Here is a 23,415-nt window from a genome sequence, read left to right on the forward strand (position 1 = left end):
CAGAATGAGAGTTGCTTCGAGGCTACAGTGAAAGTCCAATCCATAACTGCACTAAATGTATATAAACTTTTACAATAACTGTTTGGTTACCTGCTTAGTAGCATTTTTATTTCACTTTCTACTTAATTGTTTTCTAGGACCATTTTGTCGTCAGGCGTTCGGGATGTGATTGTTGTGCTGAGACATCGTGTTCTGAAAATAGCAAGGAGGAAGTGACGAGAATCGAATTACATCAGCACAGAGTGCATTCTAACGCGACACATGGCCGCGTTTGTGCGTGTGTGTGTGTGCTTGCGCGCGTGCGTGTTTTTATGTGCTGGCGGCTCTGTGTGTGTATGTGCAGAGAGTGAAAGGGAAAGCGTGGGACAATACCAGGCAATGACCAGCTTTCAGATGATCTACCCTCTATGGACAGATCCCTTATTACACATCAATGACCATTATGGACCATACCAAAAACAAACATCTCACATACTGTATACTACAACCAGGCTACAGACATTGTGTGAATAAATTTAATTAAATACAATAACATTTCATAAACAACAGGTGTGGACTAACAGTGACATGCTTACCTATGGGCTCTTCCCAACAATGTAGAGAAAAATCAAATAAAGAAATAATAGAAAAGTATAACACGTAAGGATACAAGTAATACTAGATACAAAATGAGTAACGAACTTATAAAGTCAATTGAGGAAGATACAGTATGTTATCTAAAAAAATTAAGTGACAGATAATAAACAGTAGTAGCAGCGTATGTGATTAGTCCAAAAAGTTGGTGCGGGTAGCTATTTGGTTAAGTACTTAACTAACTATTTAGCAGTCTTCTGGCTTGGGGGTAGAAGCTGTTCTGGGTCCTGGTGGTTCCAGACTTGGTGCTTCGGTACCGTTTCCGTGTGGTAGCAGGGAGAACAGTCTGTGACTTGGCTGGAGCAGTTGTCTTATCAAGATGTAATGTAGCCGGTCAAGATGCTCTCGATGGTGCGGCTGTAGAACTTTTTGAGGATCTGAGGTCCCATGCCAAATCGTTTCAGTCTTCCGAGGTGGAAGAGGCATTGTCGTGCCCTCTTCAGGACTGTGTTAGTGTGTTTGGACCATGATAGATCCTTAGTGATGTGGCCACCGAGGAACATGAAGCTCTCGACCCGCTCCGCTACAGCCCCGTCGATTTGAATAGGGGCGTACTTCCCTCAGTTTCCTGTCGTCAGATCCTTTGTCTTGCTGACTTTTGAGGAAGAAGTTGTTGTCCTGGCACCACACTGCCAAGTCTCTGACCTCCTCCCTAAAGCCCATCTCATTGCCGTCGGTGATCAGGCCTTAATGATGGTGTTGGAGTCGTGTGTGGCCACGCAGCCGTGTGTGAACGGGGAGTACAGGAGAACCCTACACAAATGCCCAGTCACACAAACGCAGACAGTGGTGCGAGCTAGGAGCATTTCGCATTCCGGAATAGTCAGAACAGCAGAGACAACAACAGCAGCAGCAGCGAAACGTGAAATAAAAGAATCAGAAGGCAACAACGGGAGAAGGGGAACGGCGACGACAGAGTGTAGAGGTAGGGCTCCAGATGGATCCGACATCTGTGTTTAATGCCACAGCAAAGAGAAAGAGGGAAAGAGAGAGAGGGGGGAGCATGTCTGATTGTGCCTCCATACACCACAGAACAGAACAGTGAATGGGAGATGGGGGTGGGGTAAGTGAAATAAGTGAATGGGTTTTGCTATGGTAAGCAGAGCAGTGATTTCCTGGGCAAGGAAAGGTACACACACATATAGAAAGGCTCTTTGAGGAAACATTGTTTGTTTTCCTTATGTTTGACGGTAGAGAGGAATGCAGATAAAGAGAGAAATAGACAGCGAGAGAGGGAGAGTGAGCGAGAGAGAGCGAAACAGAGAGAGTGAGCGAGCGAGAGAGAGAGAGAGAGAGAGAGAGAGAGAGAGAGAGAGAGAGAGAGAGAGAGAGAGAGAGAGAGAGAGAGAGAGAGAGAGAGAGAGAGAGAGAGAGAGAGAGAGAGAGAGAGAGAGAGAGAGAGAGAGAGAGAGAGAGAGAGAGAGAGAGAGAGAGAGAGAGAGAACACAACAGGGACGGCATCTCACTTCACTTTGTGCATCTGCCAAAATTTACACACAAACACATGTGAATGCTTTTTGGGGTTCTCTGTCCTACATTACATCATGTTTACGGCCACAGGCAAATTCATCGCCTTCCGCAAGAAACTGATAAAAAAGCAACTTCTATTCTATTACAATAGTTAGCCAAAGAGCCGAGACGACCCGGTAGTTGCAGAGGCGGAGAATACAAAGCAATGGAGGGGGAGTGCAACTACCGACTGCATGAGCCAAATTAAGTAATGTTAGGCTGTACAAGCTGTACAAAGTGCAGACATCTATGGATCAGTTGATTGATTGATCTCAATTAAGGGATAGCAAACAGAATGGATGAGCTCGGGGGACGGGGGACGAGGCAGCCATTTGGTAGTCAAATGTAACTCGATTAGCATGGCACACCAATATGTCACAGTGATTGGAGCTGAAGTATGGGTACAATGAGGGCAAGAGACAGGAGTCAGACGGGAGTCAGACGGGAGTCAAACTTAATGAAGGTGAGGCACCTGGACGAGTGAAACGAGTAGAGGAGGAAACTGTTGCAACTTTTGAGAGATATTGGGAAATAAGGAAAGGGAGGGAGGGATTGAAAGAGAGAACGAGAGAGTAAAAGAGAGGGACAGAAAGAGAGAATCTACGTTTTCAACAGCCTTTATTGGCACATGTAAACTCGTCTACGGAAAGCGAAAGAGACAAAAAGCAAGACTGTGATCCGTGTAAGTGAATGACGCCAAATAGTTCCCACTCTTTTGTGTAAGTAACCATGGCATCAGATATGCCAAGGGCCTCACTACCTGTCTACAAACAGATTGGATGGTATAAATCTGACATGGATCAGAGGTTGCATTAACTTCACTGAGACCTGGGAAATACAATACAACTCTGACAAACTGTCACTGAAAACCAATCATTCAGAAAATGTGGTTGGTAAACAAGCTTTTTACTTGCTTTACTTCCTCTGAATGGATACCCTTAACACGGCTGCCAGTCCTCCCATCACCAACCCGATGACTTGGATGGGGATACCCATTCTAGGAATGATATGTCTATGTTTAACCCTTTCCATTTCGCACAGGACCTAAGGCTGAGGGAGTGGGGTGGTAAGTGGTGCATCGGGGTGATATGTCCACACTTAACAATCTTCAGCGGTCCTTTGCATTTAGGTCATCAAACTGAGCGTAGATCAGTGTTAGGGGGGGGGGGGGGGGGGGGGGGGTTGGGGGAGGCCAAAGGCGAGCGACATAAATGACGGTCAAACTGACCTCAGGTTAGCCACATAAATAACCCTGGGAGTTAGCTTAGTCAGCACCCGGCTAGACCTTGGCCAAGCCCCTGGCCGGTGAGCAAAGAACTAACACCGTATTTCTCATCCCACCGACAGAGAAGTGAGAGGAGCCAAAGTTTTGTGCCTTTCTTTCAAAGCTTCCTTTTTAGTTTTTTTGTCCCGGGACATTTTTCTTTTTAGAAAGTTGGGGAGTCGTGCTGTGTCTCTGTTTCTGTCTGCGTCCCAAATGGCACCCTATTCCCTATTTAGTGCAATACTTTTGACCAGGGCCCATATGCGGGAGGCTGTGTCGCCGAATAAATACGTACATATCGGAGAATAAGGGGAACATGCGCTGGTGTTTGCTCGTCTACAGCACAAGCTGATCTTAGCAGGGTGGCTTCGTGTTGATAATCAGGAGTTGTGTGACAATGTACACGGTTAGGGAAGTGTACATTATGCACTCTACTACCTTGATGTGTGGCGTTGCTTTTGTGAAGTAGTGTTCGGAGATGGCTGTTAGAGGGAGTTTCTATGAAGAAAGACAACCTAATGAAATGTTCTGGGAACATCCCCAGAAGCAATTTTGGTTTTCTGGGATACTTTGAATGTACAGAACGATACTGTTTGAGATGTAGGACGTACTGTAGTTACAGGCAAATACATAGTTAGCCAAAGAACTCGCATTCTAAGGACAAAATGTCTCTCTGACTATCTTTAGACCCATTGTCAGACAGTCTAAGGTGCCTAGATTCATTCTTATACTGACAGCAGTCCCATCATCAAATCTCCAACTATTGTCAGGGAGACTTGTCTCCACGTTCTTTTTAGGTTATACATGAAAGCAGAAGTCAATACAAAGCGACAGTTTCAAGAAATCAAGCAACGTTTCTAGTGCCATTGGTTTCATGAGATTATGTCCATCCGGCTGACTGGGTACCAAGCATCCTCACCCAGAAACCCCACTTCCTGCCTTGAACACTCGCCAATTAGCCATATTGCTTTCTGTAAATGTAACTCGAAGTTGCTGTTTTTAAACGTAGCCTCATCCTAAGGTTTTCTGGAGGGTTTCCATTCCAATTCAAATGTGTGGCATCCCAATATTTCCCCCGGCGACAGATTTATCGTTTAGAAATTACAGACTTTTTTCCCCTACTCAAAATGCTCTTGAACGATCCCACTAGTGATAATTGCCCTAGATTACTAGTGACAAAGTGACTTCATGGTACAGTGAAATACATAAGGCCACAAATATTGTTACGCTAATAAACGCTAATAAATTATCTTTGATTTAGGGAGGGAAAGGGGTCATTACCAATGGCAAGCAACACAGCTTGTCACTTGGACTCAGGTTGTCATGAGCATCAGAGGCAATGGGCATGACGGACTCACACAGTGTTGCTTCCTTTTCCTCTTCCTGCTGTCCATATCCCTCCCTCCGTCCTTCCCTAGCTACTGCCCCTTCTTGTTCCCCTTCATCCCTCTATCTTTAGGATCTTGCCTCCCTCTCTCCATTGTCTCTCTACCTCCCTAGCTCTTCCCCACTTTCCCTCCTTCCCTCCCATCCTAGATATTTCCCCTCAACTCTTCTCTCCCTCTACCTTCATCACTCCCTTGTTTCCCTCCCACAATCCCTCCCTCCTTAGCTCTTTCCCTCTCTCTCTCTCTCTCTCTCTCTCTCTCTCTCTCTCTCTCTCTCTCTGTGCCACCCTCCTTCCCTCTCTACCTCTTTAATGAATTCCTCCTACTTCCTTCCCTCCCTCCCCAGGTGTAGGGTAGAGGGCTACGGATGGTGACCTTCGCAGGCTCTGACAGCATTGTGTTGCTGGGTAAGTAATTATTATATCCCTCAAACGCTGAGGCTCTGCTATCTCTCTCTCTCTCTCTACACCATCTCTGTCTTTCTTACTCTTTATTTTTCCTCTCTTTCTCTTCCTATGTTCCTTTCTCTTCCCTCTGTTTCCCCACAAAGGTCAGAACATGCCATTCTGTTGTTGTTTTCTCCCAATGCGGTCGGTGGCTCCTTCATTGGATACAAATTCAATAACATGGTAATGTTCTTGATTAATCGACTGCTATTTGATATAGAGACTGGCAGAAATGAAAAGCGTGTAATCTCCACGTCGGCATCTGCTTGATCGCAGGCAGACATGGATTTGAGATGAGTTCCATGAGTGTGTTGTTTAAACGGTGTTTTGGGATGGGGGAGGGAGAGAGAGAGAGGTACACTGATTGTCTCTTTGCTCCTCATTAGAGAGACAGATGACGCGACAGTGTCGATCAAGTGCTTTGATGTCGTGCCACCAAGTGAATCCTGACAACCATTCTCTTCTCCAAAAAGAGAGTGAGTGAGGGAAAAAGATCAAAAAGGAGGGAAGCCATCCCTTTTGCAAAATATATCACACCACAAAACGTTGGCTACAAAAACCTTCTCTGAGAGAGACAGAGAGACTAATCACACACAGACAAAGCCACACAAGCTGAAACACACATAAACATGTCACACACACACGCACACACACACGGCCCCATCTAATCATTCTAAACACAGCCGTACAATCGTTTTTCATCTAATCTGATTGCTGTTTAATGCATTTGTATAAAACTAATTTATTTAGAGGGTTAAGGCTAACACCCCCCTCTGTGTGTGTGTGTGTGTGTGTGTGTGTGTGTGTGTGTGTGTGTGTGTGTGTGTGTGTGTGTGTGTGTGTGTGTGTGTGTGTGTGTGTGTGTGTGTGTGTGTGTGTGTGTGTGTGTGTGTGTGTGTGTGTGTGTGTGTGTGTGTGTTTGGTCTGTGTATGTGTTTGGTCTGTGTGTGTGCGAGTCTGCGTGTGTGCTGTGCATGTGTTTGGGTGTGTTTCTCTTGTAGGTTAAAAATCAGTGAGCCCAAAGAGCAATCTGGAAGGGCAGATTGTGGAGCCCGCCTGCTTTGGGAGAGCGTTGCCTGGCCAAAAACCTCTCAGCCACCACCGTGCCAGATCAGCCTTCAAGTCTGGTCAAAATCACTGAGTGATTCGCTGGCTTGGCTGGCATTCTAACCTTGCTAGCGCTTTCTGAGTGAATTACTGGCTGATACGCTAACGCTGCTAGCTCGCTCCCTTTGAATGCATAGGGACAGTTTTTTTGTGTGTCTTTGCTGGCCAAGCTGAACTTCTACACATGCCAGTGATTATAATGATGAATATTATTGCCACTGGCTCTGTCTCAAACGAGGCCGGATTAAAAAGCTCCAGATCAGGGTTGTTTTTTTATTTATCACCGTGTGGGACGTGGGTGTGTGTGTGTGCGTGCGTGCGTGCGTGCGTGATGGATATTATCATTTCCATCCAGCTGTGCTGTTTGTGTCTGTGTTTTTGGAGCTTTGTGAATTTTATTTGACCTTTATTTCAACAGAGTCCCACTGAGACCAAGGTCTCTTTTAAAAGAGAGCCCTGATGATGAGGCTTGTTGTTTGTGATGTGGATTGGAGATGATCTATTTGGGTAATTAGAAGATGCTTTAGAGATGAGGAGGACTGCGTGTGTGTGTGTGTGTGTGTGTGTGTGTGTGTGTGTGTGTGTGTGTGTGTGTGTGTGTGTGTGTGTGTGTGTGTGTGTGTGTGTGTGTGTGTGTGTGTGTGTGTGTGTGTGTGTGTGTGTGTGTTTTTGGTTTTACTATCCTTGTGGGGACCAGAAATCATCACAAGGATAGTTAAACAAGGAAAGTTCAGAAAATGTAGGGTTAGGGTTCAGGTTAGGGTTAGGTTAAGGGTTAGCGTTAGGCTTAGGGTTAGGGTTAGGGTTAGGAGTTAGGGAAAATAGGATTTTGAATGGGAATCAGTTATTTGGCCCCCACAAAGATAGTAAAACAAGTGTGTGTGTGTCACGTTCCTGACCTATTTCTGTTAGTTTGTTGTATGTGTTAGTTGGTCAGGACGTGAGTTTGGGTGGGCATTCTATGTTGTGTGTTTCTATGTTGGTTTAGGGTTGCCTGGTATGGCTCTTAATTAGAGGCAGGTGTTTTGCGTTCTTCTAATTGAGAGTCATATTTAGGTAGGTTGTTTCACTGTGTTTGTTTGTGGGTGATTGTCTCCTGTTTCGTCCATGTCTGTACCATACGGGACTGTTTGGCTGTTCGTTCGTTTTGATGTAGTCTGTTCCTGTCCGTGAGTTCTACGTTTAGTTATGTAAGTTCATGTTCAGGTTTCGTCTACGTCGTTTTCTTGTTTTGTAATTTTGTAAGTGTTTTGTTTTCGTGTTGCCGTCGTATTCAAATTAAGAGATGGCTTATTTCCCTACTGCTGCATATTGGTCCACTGATCCTTCTCTCCTCTCCTCATCTGTGGAGGAGGAGGACAACAGCCCTTACAGAACCACCCACCAATCCAGAATCAAGCAGCGGTGTAAACGGAGTAAGGGACATCGCAAGAAGGAGGAATGGACTTGGGACGATGTATTGGACGGTAAAGGTTGCTACACATGGGAGGAGATCCTGGCTGGAAGGGATCGCCTCCCATGGGAACAGCTGGAGGCACTGAGGAGAGCAGAGGCTACCGGAGTGAAGAACCGGAGTTATGAGGGGACGCGTCTAGCACGGAAGCCCGAAAAGCCCGTGAGTAACACCCAAACATTTCTTGGGGGGGGGCTAAGAGGTAGTGGGCCAAGGGCAGGTAGGAGACCTGCGCCCACTTCCCAGGCTAACCGTGGAGAGCGGGAGTACGGGCAGACACCGTGTTACGCAGTAGAGCGCACGGTGTCTCCTGTACGTGTGCATAGCCCGGTGCGGGTTATTCCACCTCCCCGCACTGGTAGGGCTAGAATGGGCATTGAGCCAGGTGTCATGAGGCCGGCTCAACGCGTCTGGTCTCCAGTGCGTCTCCTCGGGCCGGCATACATGGCACCTGCCTTACGCATGGTTTCCCCGGTTCGCCTACATAGCCCGGTGCGGGTTATTCCACCTCCCCGCACTGGTCGGGCGACCGGGAGCATTCAACCAGGTAAGGTTGGGCAGGCTCAATGCTCAAGAGAGCCAGTAAGCCTGCACGGTCCGGTATTTCCGGCGCTACCTCCCCGCCCCAGCCCAGTACCACCAGTGCCTACACCACGCACCAGGCTTCCAGTGCGTTTCCAGAGCCCTGTTCCTCCTCCACGCACTTTTCCTATGGTGCGTGTATCCAGTTCGGTGCCTCCAGTTCCGACAACACGCACTAAGCCTCCTGTGCGTTTCCAGAGCCCTGTATACACTGTCCCTTCTCCCCGTACTCGTCCTGATGTGCGTGCACTCAGCCCGGTGCCACCAGTGCCGGTACCACGCACCAGGAATATAGCACGCTTTGAGAGTCCAGTGTGCCCTGTCCCTGCTCCCCGCACTAGGCTTGAAGTGCGTGTCTCCAGTCCGGTGCCTCCAGTTCCGGCACCACGTACCAGGCCTACAGTGCGTCTCAGCCGGCCAGAGTCTGCCGTCTGCCCAACGGCGCCTGAACTGTCCGTCTGCCAAGCGCCGCATGAACTGCCCGTCTGTATTGAGCCTTCAAAGCCGCCCGTCTGCCATGAGCCTGCAAAGCCGCCCGTCTGCCATGAGCCTACAGAGCCTTCCGCCAGACAGGAGCCGCTAGAGCCTTCCGCCAGACAGGAGCCGCTAGAGCCTTCCGCCAGACAGGAGCAGCCAAAGCCTTCCGCTAGACAGGATCAGTCTGAGCCATCCGTCTCCGCAGCGCCATCTGAGCCATCCGTCTCCGCAGCGCCATCTGAGCCATCCGTCTCCCCAGCACCATCTGAGCCATCTGTCTCCCCAGCGCCGTCTGAGCCATCTGTCTCCCCAGCGCCGTCTGAGCCATCCGTCTCCCCAGCGCCGTCTGAGCCATCCGTCTGTCCCGAGCAATTAGAGCCGCCCGTCTGTCCCGAGCCGTCAGAGCCGATAGTCAGTCAGGAGCCGCTAGAGCCAGTCGTCAGTCAGGATCTGCCAGAGCCGCCAACCAGACAGGATCTGCCAGAGCCGCCAACCAGACAGGATCTGCTAGAGCCGCCAACCAGACAGGATCTGCCAGAGCCGCCAACCAGACAGGATCTGCCAGAGCCGCCAATCAGACAGGATCTGCCAGAGCCGTCAGCCAGCCATGAGCGTCCAGAGCCGTCAGCCAGCCATGAGCGTCCAGAGCCGTCAGCCAGCCATGAGCGTCCAGAGCCGTCAGCCAGCCATGAGCGTCCAGAGCCGTCAGCCAGCCATGAGCGTCCAGAGCCGTCAGTGAGCCATGAGCGTCCAGAGCCGTTAGTGAGCCATGAGCGTCCAGAGCCGTCAGCCAGCCATGAGCGTCCAGAGCCGTCAGCCAGCCATGAGCGTCCAGAGCCGTCAGCCAGCCATGAGCGTCCAGAGTCGTCAGCCAGTCATGAGCTGTCCCTTAGCCCAGAGCGGCTATTTACCCAGAACTGCCCCTCAGTCCAGAGCTGTCTCTCTGTCCGGAGCTGCCTTTCAGTCCGGAGTTGCCCCTCTATCCTAAGCTACCTCTTTATCCTGAGCTACCTCTCTATCCTGAGCTATCCCTCTGTCCTGAGCTACCTTGTCCCGGAGCTGTCCTGTATCTTGGTGTTGCCCCTTAAATTAGGTGGGGGAAATAAGAGGGTGGTCATGATAGGGGGTAGACGTAAGCTGGGATTGACTATGGTGGGGTGGGGACCTCGTCCAGAGCCTGAGCCACCACCGTGGTCAGATGCCCACCCGGACCCTCCCCTAGACTTTCTGCTGGTGCGCCCGGAGTTCGCACCTTGAGGGGGGGGTTATGTCACGTTCCTGACCTATTTCTGTTAGTTTGTTGTATGTGTTAGTTGGTCAGGACGTGAGTTTGGGTGGGCATTCTATGTTGTGTGTTTCTATGTTGGTTTAGGGTTGCCTGGTATGGCTCTTAATTAGAGGCAGGTGTTTTGCGTTCTTCTAATTGAGAGTCATATTTAGGTAGGTTGTTTCACTGTGTTCGTTGTGGGTGGTTGTCTCCTGTGTCAGTGTTTGTCGCACCATACGGGACTGTTCGGTATGTTTGTTCATCGTCATTTATGTGTAGGCTATTCTCCCTGTTCGTGCGTTCTTCGTGTTTATGTGAGTTCGTCGTCCAGGTCTGTCTACACCGTTTGTTGTTTTGTTAGTTTAGTCAAGTTCGTGTTTTCGTGTTTTCTTTAATAAATTATGTGTTCACAACCCGCTGCGCCTTGGTTCCATCACTACTCCTCCTTTTCGATTGAAGAGGAGGAGGACCACCGTTACAGTGTGTGTGTGTGTGTGTGTGTGTGTGTGTGTGTGTGTGTGTGTGTGTGTGTGTGTGTGTGTGGTGGCTACCATGACAAACTAGTAATGAGATCTCCCTCAGTTCCCAGGAAGTGAGTATTTAGAGGTGGAAATATATACATGGGGAAAAGACACTTGAGTGCCTCTTGTATAAGCTCGCATTGTGTCACATTGTGACAGAATCTACCATTTATATCGATTACGGGGAAAAAAGGAGACATAAATATTAATCGATAAAGTGGAAATGCAGTTTATGCAAATGCGTGATCACAACGTCTCATTGGTCCATACCCAATCGTTTCTCACCATGTAACTTCAACCACAGACCAATCAAACATATTGCTGCCTTAATGCTTTCCCATTCTAATATGTTGCCTTTGAATAAAAATATATTTCTACAGCCATGCCAAAGCAGGCAGACAGTGTGGCCTGACATGCTCTTCACATACAATTCCAATGATTGGCTCATAATTGTCACCTTTGCAGATCTTCACACCAAATCCCATTCCCCAGCACTCCTAGTAATGAATCAGTCAATCACTCTCCTCCCTCTACCTTCCCTCTGCTCTCCTCTCCTCTTTCAACTTTGTCATCCCTCTCTCCATCAGATCGGAGGTGAGACAGACAGGCGAAGGCGGGTAATCTTGCAGACGGTGACAGCATGTCAGAGGCTGCCGGGCAAAGCCATTTAAACACAACACTTTTTTTGATGATGGTGGTGGCGAAGTGGGCGGAGGGAGAGGACGGAAGGGGGGGGGGGGGGGGGCAGTTGAGGATGGTGGGTGGATGGAGGGATCAGGGGGCGGGTAGACAGGCCAAGGCACAGTGGAAGGAAGGGAGGGAGGGAGCGAAAGAGCCTCCCTTGCACCTTGACAGAGGTGTCGGGGAGCAAGTAGCTACTTTTCTTTGAAAGAAAAATCATTCCACACATTTATAGGAAGCCCCGCTGCTGAAGGAGACACAAGAAAGCCTGATTGAAGTACTCTAAAACCCACCTAAACAAGCCTAAATCTGGGGGAAATGTTCAGTGGACTAATTAAACTAAATTAGAGCTCTTTGACAATACAAGTTTGCACGGTGTTTACTGACGACCAAATGAAGCATTCAATGAAAATAACACCCTCCCTGCAATCAAAGATGGGGAGGTTTGATCATGTTGTGGGGTATTGCTTTGCTGCCACTGGTACTGTGGGCCTTGAAATTATGCAAGACATCATGAAATCAGCTGAATATCAGCTGTTTTGGAGTCCAATGTTTAACCCAGTTCCCAAAAACGGGGTCTCCATTGAAGGTTGTGAGTCTTCCTTAAGGACAACAACCCCAAACACACAAAAAGTGCCCAGGGATGGTTAAGAAGAGATGCTGGTACTGTTCTGGACTGGCCAGCGAAGAGTCCAGATCTGAATCACATACAAAACCTGTGGTGAGAGCTGAAAACAGCAGTTGGTGGGGGGCACCCCTCAAACATTGAAGACTTAGGGAAGTGTCCTGCTGAAAAGTAAGCCAAACGGTCAGTAGAAAGGTGCAGCAAGCTCATTGGCTACACTAAGTGTTTGTCTGCACTTGTCTTGGCCAATGGCTGTGCAACATCTACTATCTCCAGGATGAACACCTCACTCTGACCATTTTACTTGCCCTAGCAGAGCTGGTTAGGCAGCTTCATGTTGGTGACTGTAACTGTGCTGCTGACAACAATTTAATTACGCTTTTGCCAATGTTTACTGACACTGGCCACATTCAACGTTGAGCATTCAAAAATGTATCAGTTATTCTGCGCTCTGGTACACTCAGATGAGAGTGCCCTGAAATCGGAGTAGATAGCCAGAGTGAATTTCGAACGCACCCGAATGACTATACCACTTAGCTAAACTACGAATGACGTGAATAATAAAGTCAATAAATGTTGGGTAGTTAATTAGATAGCATAAAGTAAATATACAGGCAAGTTTGTTGTATTAGTAGCCAACTAACGTTACAGCAGGTAGCTAACATACCCGGTACATACTGCTGTAATGATATGTAGTTCGTAAGGATTGCACTGCTAACAATTTGTCAGCCAACATAAAATGTAACGTAACTTATTTGAAATCATTGCTGAATTTTTTCTTAACATTTGTCATAATTAGTTAAAGTAACACATTTCTATCCAGACGTCGGATACATATTTCCCCCCATTTTTTTTCAAATCTGAAAAAGTTGTGAAGCTATGCCCATTTTCTGAATAATTGCATTATGAGCCCTAAAAGTACAGAAATAGTGTCCATTGTATACTTCGTATTTTGCCGAATGTAGTGCGATATCCGGGAACTTTTGGCAAACTAACCATATCCATACTATGACTAATAAGCATACTACATACTCAATTTACGTCACAAATAAGATGGCGCCGAAGAACATGGCTGACGTTTTACATTCTCCCAACCAATTGTGCAATTTTTTTTTTTTTTTTAGCATTTTGTGTAACTTATTTTTTTACTTATTGTCCACATAATGTTGCTGCTACTGTCGTATGACCAAAAATCACTTCTAGACATCAGAAAAGCGATTACTCACCACGAACTGGAAGAAACTTTTTCCTTTAACGAGTCTGACGAGAAGGATATCCTGCTTTCACTGGAACAGGCCCAGATCCACGCCTTTTGCGTGAAGAAAAGACGCCAGAAAAGAGGACGCAGATTGGAGATCCTTCTGAGAAGCCGGAGGCGAGCGAGTAAACTCCCAATGCCTTCCATTCTCCTTGCTAATATGCAATCGTTAGAAAAAAAAATTGATGGCCTATTATTAAGATTATCCTACCAACGGGACATTAAAAACTGTAACATCTTATGTTTCACTGAGACGTGGCTGAATGAAGAAACGGACAATATAGAGCTGGCAGGATTTTCCATGCACCAGCAGAACAGAGACGCTACCTCTGGTAAGATGAGGGGTGGGGGGTATGTGTCTTTTTGTCAATAACAGCTGGTGCGCGATGTCTAATATTAAAGAAGTCTCGAGCTATTGCTCGCCTGAGGTAGAGTACCTTATGATAAATTGTCGACCACAATATCAACCAACAGAGTTCTCATCTGTATTATTCTTAGCCGTCTATTTACTACCACAAAGCGAAGCTGGCACTAAGACCACTCTCAACCAACTCTATAAGGCCATAAGCAAAGAAGAAAATGCTCACCCAGAAGCGGCGCTCCTAGTGGCCGGGGACTTTAATGCAGGCAAACTTAAATAATTTTTACTAAATTTTGTCACATGCATGTCACATGTGCAACGAGGGGAAAAAAATCGTAGACCACCTTTACTCCACACACAGAGATGCATACATAGCTCTCCCCTGCCCTCCATTTGGCAAATCTGACCACAATTATATCCTCCTGATTCCTGCTTACAAGCAAAAACTAAAGCAGGAAGTACCAGTGACTCACTCAATACGGAAGTGGTCAGATGACGCGGATGCTACACTAAAGGACTGTTTTGCTAGCACAGACTGGAATATGTTCCGGGATTCATCCAATGGCATTGAGGAATACACCACCTCAGTCATCGGCTTCATCAATAAGTGCATCGATGATGTCATCCCCACAGTGACTGTACGTACATATCCCAACCAGAAGCCATGGATTACAGGCAACATCCGCATCGAGCTAAATGCTAGAGCTGCCGCTTTCAAGGAGTGGGAGACTAATCCGGATGCTTATAAGAAATCCCGCTATGCCCTCAGACGAACCATCAAACAAACAAAGCGTCAATACAGGATTAAGATTGAATCCTACTATACCGGCTCTGACACTCGTCGGATGTGGCAGGGCTTGAAAACTATTACGGACTAAAGGGAAACCCAGACTCGAGCTGGCCAGTGATGCGAGCCTACCAGAGGAGCTAAATGCCTTTTATGTTCGCTTCGAGGCAAGCAACACTGAAGCATGCACGAGAGCACCAGCTGTTCTGGATGACTGTGTGATAACGCTCTCGGTAGCCGATGTGAACAAAACCTTTAAACAGGTCAACATTCACAAAGCCGCTGGGCCAGACGGATTACCAGGACGTGTACTCAAGGCCTGCGCGATCCAACTATCAAGTGTCTTCACTGACATTTTCAACCTTTCCTTGACCGAGTCTGTAATACCTACATGTTTCAAGCAGACCGCCATAGTCCCTGTGCCCAAGGAAGCGAAGGTAACCTGACTAAATGATTACTGCTCCGTGGCACTCACGTCGGTAGCCATGTAGTGTTTTGAAAGGCTGGTCATGGCTCACATCAACAGCATTCTCCCATACACCCTAGACCCACTCCAATTTGCATACCGCCCCAACAGATCCACAGATGACATAATCTCAATCGCACTCCACACCGCCCTTTCTCACCTGGACAAAAGGAACACCTATGTGAGAATGCAGTTCATCGACTACAGCTCAGTGTTCAACACCATAGTGTCCACGAAGCTCATCACTAAACTAAGGACTCTGGGACTAAAAACCTCCCTCTGCAACTGCAACTGGATCCTGGACTTCCTGACGGGCCGCCCCAAGGTGATAAGAGTAGGCAACAATATGTCTGCCAAGCTGATCCTTTACACTGGGGCCCTTCAGGGGTGTGTACTCAGTCCCCTCCTGTATTCCCTGTTCACCCACGACGTGACCAAACACGACTCCAACACCATCATTAAGTTTGCTGACGACACAACAGTGGTAGGCCTGATCACCGACAACGATGAGACGGCCTAGAGGGAGGAGGTCAGAGAACTGGCAGTGTGGTGCAAGGACAACAACCTCTCTCTCAAAGTGAGCAAGACAAAAGAGCTGATCGTGGACTACAGGAAAAGATGGAACGAACAGGCTCCCATTAACATCGACGGGGCTGTAGTGGAGAAAGTCAAGAGTTTCAAGTTCCTTGGTGTCCACATCACCTACAAACTATAATGGTCCAAACATACCAAGACAGTCGTGAAGAGGGCACGAAAAACATTTTCCCCCTCAGGAGATTGAAAAGATTTGGCATGGGCCCACAGATCCTCAAAAGGTTCTACAGTTGCACCATCGAGAGCATCCTGACTGGTTGCATCACCGCCTTGTATGGCAACTGCTCGGCATCTGACCGTAAGGCGCTACAGAGGGTAGTGCGAACGGCCCAGTATATCACTGGGGCCAAGCTTCCTGCCATCCAGGACCTATATAATAGGCGGTGTCAGGTGAAAGCCCATAAAATTGTCAGACTCCAGTCACCCAAGTTATATACGGTTTTCTCTGCTACCACACGGCAAGCGGTGCCAGAGTGCCAACTCTAGGACCAAAAGGCTCCTCAACAGCTTCTACCCCCAAGACATTAGACTGCTGAACAATTCATAAAAATCGTCACCGGACAATTTACATATATTTATCCAGCACTGTACCAGCATGCCATAGCTAAAAATAAATAATAAATACATCATTTGGGTGTTTTAATTATGTCTTGCCCTACGTGTTATACTGTGTGTGTCCCAAATAGCACCCTATTTCCTATGTAGCACACTACTTTTGAAGAGGGTCCATAACACTCAGGTAAAGTAACGCCCTACATAGGGAATAGCGTGCTATTTGGGAAGGATACACAGAGTCAGACAGTCTGGAGAGGAAAATAAAAAGGTAACTACATCGGACATGTGTAGCCGTCTTTCTCCACTATTCAAAATACCAAGTACTCCCAAACTACACCTTCCAAAATCAATTGACAAACTTGGTGGTGTGCTTCTTTGTGAGCCTCTATATCAATAGTACGGTGCTGATTTCCAACTACATCCTAAGAACAGATCAGATTGTTCTAAAACAATTGACAAACGCTTTATAAAAATAGTCATTTAATCCAAAATACTGCTCTCAAACACATCTTTCACCAATTGAATTGACAAACCAGGTGATGTGTTTCTTTGATTAACTCTTACTCTCAATAGTACCGCACTACCTTGAAACACGAAGAATCAAAATTATCCAATTAAAATAAATAAAATGATTCAGAGGCATCTGAGGAAGAAGCAATGTGGATTTAAAGAGTCTGTGTGTCCCAGATGACAACTTATTTGCAATATAGTGCACAGAGCCCTATGAGTCCTGGTCAAAAGTTGTGCACTACATAGTGAATAGGGTGCCATTTGGGACTCAAACAGTTTGTACAAGGCTTTCCCCTGAAGGACATGAAAGACAATGTAGCAGGGCCTCTCCAATGACATACAGACTGCCACAACTCCCAGACAAGGGCTTTCTCTCTCCCTCTTAAAAGCCGGCCGGACAAAAATACTAAATGATTTAATAAAGGAGATACGGAGGAGGACAGAGACAGTCAGAGACTGTGACACCCTATCCTTTTGACTTCTCTTCCTTTCCCCTTTTCCTTTAGGTCTTGGAATTAGTCTTTCATTTGTTTTATTCCTTCTCCCCCTAACTCAATTTGGGCAGATGGCAGACGGCATAGTCCAGACGCATCAGACGCCACGCTCTTGATTTCTACCACACCACCACTGCCACCACCATTCCATCTCAAGGCATTGTGTACTGTGTACTGTGTGTGCGTGTGTGTGTGTGTGTGTGTGTGTGTGTGTGTGTGTGTGTGTGTGTGTGTGTGTGTGTGTGTGTGTGTGTGTGTGTGTGTGTGTGTGTGTGTAGGGGCTTGTTTAATCAAACACCCAGAGCCCGGGCTTTAAAAGCTTTCATTGCCACAACAACCCCTCTCTCTCTCTCTCTCTCTGTCCGCAACTCGATGTATCACTCTCTCTTCTTCTCACACATTCTCTCCCTCCATCTCTCTCTCTCTCTCTCTCTGCGTCTTTTCGATGTCAGCTCATCTGTCCGCGTGTGTGTCTGTCCGCCTGTGTTTGTTGTGTGTCGTGTGCGTGAGCCTCCAGGATTGTGTCTCTACTCGGCTAGAGCCGGTCGGTGCAAAGCGCCGTGACTCTTCCGCCGCCGGCGTTCTTATTTATCTTATTTATTTGTTTATTTATTTATATTTATTTCTTCTTGTCACTGGCAGGGGTCGGTGTCGGTAATTACTGGACTGGAACGAAGGTAGGAGAAGCCAATTTGAGTTAGAGAGGTGTGCGCTGAGGTGCGTCTGGTGAAACCCCCCTAGCGCGTACAGCCTCTAACCTTTTTCTACCTTTTCTATTTAGGACTGAGAGTGGATACACGCCACGGGGGGCCCAGACACAGCGGGGATTAGACATACAATTTGGGTTTGGACACACACGCAGGCACACGCACGCACACACACACACACACACATGCACAGTTGTGCAGACATACACACGCAGGTACACACCTGCGCCTGGAGGTACAGGCACATACACAAAGGCTCACACACACACACACACACACACACACACACACACACACACACACACACACACACACACACACACACACACACACACACACACACACACACACACACACACACACACACATACACAGTTGGGCATGCAAATGTCCGCTCACACACACACACACACACACACGCACACACACACACACACACACACACACACACACACACACACACACACACACACACACACACACACACACACACACACACACACACACACACACACACACACGCGCACACACACACACAAACACACCTGTTTGCTCACACACAAATGGACACACACGCGCATACACTTTGCGTCACTATCAGCAATTGAAGTCTAGATGTGCAATAAGGGCACTGCGTCTCAGGACATTCGGTAGGGCTAGAAAACCATGAGAAACAATGTCAGCCGGTTGATTGGCTAAACAACAGCTGCGAGAGCCACATAACCCAAGGCAGGTTGCGCAAGACCTCACAAGTATGACACATTTCGCACCTACTGTAGCCCTGCTTATTTCATATACACTGGCTCAGACACACACTGCATATGTTCACAGTTACATCTTGATTAGATGTTGACGCAAGGTCAAAAATGGAATCATGAGCCTCCCGAGTGGCGCAGCGGTCTAAGGCACTGCATCGACACCTTGGTGCGGCTGGCTTCCGGGTTAAGCGAGCAGCGTTTCAAGAAGCAGCGGGGCTTGGCAGGGTTGTGTTTCGGAGGATGCATGTCCGTACGGAGTTGCAGCGATGGGACAAGACTGTAACTACCATTTGGATATCACAAAATTGGGGGAAAAAAGGGGTAATAAATAATTAAAATATAATCATTATCCTCACGTGGAGACAATGTTGTCATCCCAAATGGTACGCTATACCCTATATAGTGCACCACATTTGTCAAAAGTACTATGTAGGGAATATGGTGCCATTTGGGACATATATAATCTATTCATGCTAATGTGTTTTCTATTTTACATTAACAATGTAAGGCCATGTAAATTAAATCAGGTTTTCATGTCAGTGGAAGCTAAGAAGCCACAGCAAGTGTATACTATAAAGCAGCTGCATTATATGAAATAGCATCTCCTCATGGCCTATCGTGACTATTTATCAACAAAGGCGGATGCGTCACCATGGCTGTCCACGTTAGCATTTAGCATTGGTATGTTTGTTGAGTGGGAACCATACTGAGCCTGAAATGGGGTTATCACGCCCCCAGGGCATCACAGCCTGGCTAGCCAAAGCGTGGTGCTAATACTGGCTGGAACAAGTTGCTAAAATAAGAGGAGCTATTGTAGGTGGGCTAATGTAGCAGGGTGCTAATAGCAGCTTTAGCATTGTGGGCTAGCATTGAGGAAACCCATGTCACAAACAGCTGATCCCTTAAGACAAAAAGCATAGTGCCTTTCACCCCACTTCTCAATTTAAAGAGAAATCTGAGAGGGAAGAACAAGAGGGAAGTAAAAAGAGAGGGAAAGGGGGAGAGAGAGAGAGAGAGAGAACACCACTTAGAGAGCCTGAGAGTGCTAGTGTTAACTCTCGCTAACCCTTGCTGACCTTTTTGACAGAAAATGGATCCCACCACAGTACCAATTAAATTAAGATCAATCCTTTCCCACTTCCCTTTATCCTTTCCCCCTCACTCTCCCCAGATTCTTCTCATACTGTTGTGTACTGTCTCTGTTAAAACGATGACGCTAGGACCCTCTTCACCCGGGGATTCTCACTCATCAGCCACAGTGACAAGGAGAGAGTGAGTGTGAGGGCAGCTGTGTATGTGTGTGCTGAGTGTGAGGACAGGTGTTGGGTGGGCTTTTCGATAGGTGAGAGCGACCGATGCACAGCGGTGCCAACTCTCCAGTGCCTGGCACAAAGCCTTGTTGCTATGACGAGGGCTGTGTGTCCGTGTATGTCTCCGTGTGTGAGTGTGTGTGTGAGGCTGTGTATGAGGCTGTTCCAAAGTGGCAAAAGGCTTGAAAGGTAGAAACACTTCATTTGGAAGAAGCCCTAGCAGCTGTGTTGCGGAGTATCATCAGCGGCGATGAGCCGCCTGCGTCAAGGAGAGCACTTGAACGTCACTGGATACAAACGGATGCAGATTGCTACAGATGCATGGCGGTAAGCAACATACAACCTCAGGCCCCAAACACAATGCAGCACTCATGTGGCCGATTGGCCGATAACCTCAAGACTTTCACTCCTGATTGGCTTGATTGAGCCACCCAGTAAAAGTAAAGATACCTTATAGAAAATGACTCAAGTAAAAGTCACCCAGTGAAATACTACTTGAGTATCAAATGTAAATGTGATTGCTAAAATATGATTAAGTATCAAAAGTAAAATAATACATAATTTCAAATTCCTTATATTAAGCAAAGCAGACGGCAGCATTTTCTTGTTTATTTACGGATAGCCAGGGGCACACTCCAACACTCAGACATCATTTAGAGAAATGAAGCATATGTGTTTAGTGAGTCTGCCAGATAAGAGGCAGTAGGGATGGCCAGGGATGTTCTCTTGAGAAGTGTGTGAATTGGACCATTTTCCTGTCCTGCTAAGCATCCAAAATGTAACTAGTACTTTTGGGTGTCAGGGAAAACGTATGGAGTAAAAAGTATACTAATTTCTTTAGGAATGTAGTGGAGTAAATAGTAAAGTACAGTACAGATACCCCAAAAACGACTTAAATGAAATAATTGCTGAAATTAGAACAGGCCCTGGGCTTATTTTCATGCAAATGATACATCAGGTTTCAGGCAAAGGAAAGGCGGAGGCAGTGGTGAAAAATAATTCGATAAAAATACTTTAAAGTACTACTTGTGTGTGTGTGTACCTGTGTGTGTTACTGTGTGTGTGCCTGTATGTGCATATGTGTGCTTGTACAATCTAGGTGTATCAAATATCCTAAAGTACATAGGATGCATACAGTGAATTGGCAATTGTAATGATTATAACAGCATTACCAACGATTGTATGAATGTAATGTCGCTAGACACTCATCATCTATATGAGCCTATTTGCCTCTTCAGAGAGCCAGAGCAGCCAAAAGGTGATGGACCTGCATTAATAAAGCATCACGGAGTACCAGCGCTGGTCTAGGATCAGATTCCCCCTGTCCATCTGATCGTATTATTAACTCCTACTGTGAGACACTTTATGAATATGGGCCCTGAAATCCCAGTGGGCAATGACGTTGCATGACAAATAAAGGCGTAACTCTTCTGGTCTAAAGATTACATCCTGGTCTCTTGACCACGAGGCTAATGCATCTGCCTTTTAGCAGCAGGCGTTCTCCTCTTCACTGCTGACTGTCATTTTGTAAACAATCTTAGCTACTGGTGCCTTTTAGAAGGAAAATGGCCAGGCAGCCAGCCTGTTGCCTGGGTTACGGAGCCTCTCTCTCTCTCTCTCTCTCTCGCTCTTTCTCTCTGGTCTCTCTCTCTCTCTTTCCATCACTCTCTATCTCTTTCTATCACTCTCTCTCTCTCTCTTTGGTCTATCTCTCTCTTTCTATAACTCTCTCTCTCTCTCTTTCTATCACTCGATCTCTTTATATCACTCTCACTCTCTCTCTCTCTCTCTCTCTCAGGTCTCGCTCTCTCTTTGGTCTCTACTCCCTCCCTCTAGTCAGTGTTCAGCCGTGTTGGGCTTATTAAGGATGCCAGCGATGTCCGCCAGCTCCTCTCCTCCTGGCCAGGTGATTGCAGAGGGCAGACCTGCACTCCCTCCCACGAGACAGGGCCATCAGGCAGGGCTGGAGCGGAGCCAGACTGGAGGAGACCAGCCCCTTCGATTCCTAACGAGAGGCTGCCCTTCTCTCCCTCTCATCCTCCCTCTCTCCATAGTTATCTCACTGTGACTCGCTCTCTCTCTCTCTCCCCTTATTGAATATCACTCTCCACATGGTCTATCTCTTCCTCGCTTGCCATTTCTCTCCCTCGTTCCCCCTCTTTCTCCCATCTTTATTTTTCTCTAACTCTCCCTCTACCCCAATTTCTCCCCATCCCTACCCCCATGACCCCCACTTTCTCTCTCCCTCTATCACGCTCTCTCTCCCTGTCTTCAAATCAAATCAAACTTTATTGGCCACAGTGCGCCGAACACAACAAGTGTAGACTTTACCGTGAAATGCTTACTGACAAGCCCTTAACCAACAGTGCAGTTCAAGAAGAAGAAAATATTTACCAAGTAGGCTAAAATAAAAATGTATAATAAAAAGTAACACAATAAGAATAACAAGGCTATATACATGTGGCACCAGTACCGAGTCAGTGTGAAGGGGTACAAGCTAGTTGAAGTAATCTGTATACGTAGGTGGGGTCGAAGTGACTATGCATAGGTAACAAACAGCGAGTAGCAGCAGTGTACAAAAGGGGGGGTCAATGTAAATTGTCCGGTGGCGATTTTTATGAATTGTTCAGCAGTCTAATGTCTTGGGGGTAGAAGCTGTTGAGGAGCCTTTTGTTCCTAGACTTGGCGCTCCGGTATCGCTTGCCGTGCGGTAGCAGAGAAAACCGTACATAACTTGGGTGACTGGAGTCTCTGACAATTTTATGGGCTTTCCTCTGACACCGCCTATTATATAGGTCCTGGATGGCAGGAAGCTTGGCCCCAGTGATATACTGGGCGTTCGCACTACCCTCTGTAGCGCCTTACGGTCAGATGCCGAGGAGTTGCCATACCAGGCGGTGATGCAACCGGTCAGGATGCTCTCGATGGTGCAGCTGTAGAACCTTTTGAGGATCTGTGGGCCCATGCCAAATCTTTTCAGTCTCCTAAGGGGGAAAATGTTTTTTCGTGCCCTCTTCACAACTGTCTTGGTGTGTTTGGACCATGATAGTTCGTTGGTGATGTGGACACCAAGGAACTTGAAACTCTCGACCCGCTCCACTACAGCCCCGTCGATGTTAACGGGAGCCTGTTCGGCCCACCTTTTCCTCTAGTCCAAGATCATCTCCATTGTATTGCTCACGTTGAGGAAGAGGTTGTTATCCTGGCACCACACTGCCAGTTCCCTGACCTCCTCCCTCTAGGCCGTATCATCGTTGTCGGTGATCAGGCCTACCACTGTTGTGTCGTCATCTTTCTCCCCCCTAGCCGCTTCTCCCCCTTCCCTCTCTCCCCTCTCTCGCTCTGCTGTAGCTCTGAGCATTCCGCTGTGCTCCTCTAATTCATCACTAACACGCTAAAGCACTGCGGCGACACGGACATTCAGGGAGTCCGGGGGACGCCGCGCACAGAGGCCACCTCCCAAATGGCGCGCTATTCCCTATATAGTGCAATACTTTTGACCAGATGCACTAACCCTATGGGCCCTGGTCAAAAGTAGTGCCCTATATAGGGACGCAGCCGGAGCCTCCCCAGTCCGTGAAGGGCAAAATGAGGACATCCATTTCGGAGAGAGGAATCAAACGAGTTAACTCTCCTCCCTCCATCTCCTCCTCTCCTCCCTC

The 23,415-nt window shown here is 47.3% G+C and overlaps 1 protein-coding gene across 2 annotated transcripts in view; it reads right to left on the reverse strand.

Annotated features, from left to right (window-relative positions):
- Nucleotides 1-23,415, reverse strand: part of LOC139578900 (catenin alpha-2-like) — a 707,491-nt gene that overhangs the window by 264,141 nt on the left and 419,935 nt on the right. The gene's annotated exons all lie outside the window — the stretch shown is intronic.

The sequence above is a fragment of the Salvelinus alpinus genome, chromosome 6 (assembly GCF_045679555.1).
Source record: "Salvelinus alpinus chromosome 6, SLU_Salpinus.1, whole genome shotgun sequence".
NCBI classification, from domain to species: Eukaryota; Metazoa; Chordata; class Actinopteri; order Salmoniformes; family Salmonidae; genus Salvelinus; species Salvelinus alpinus.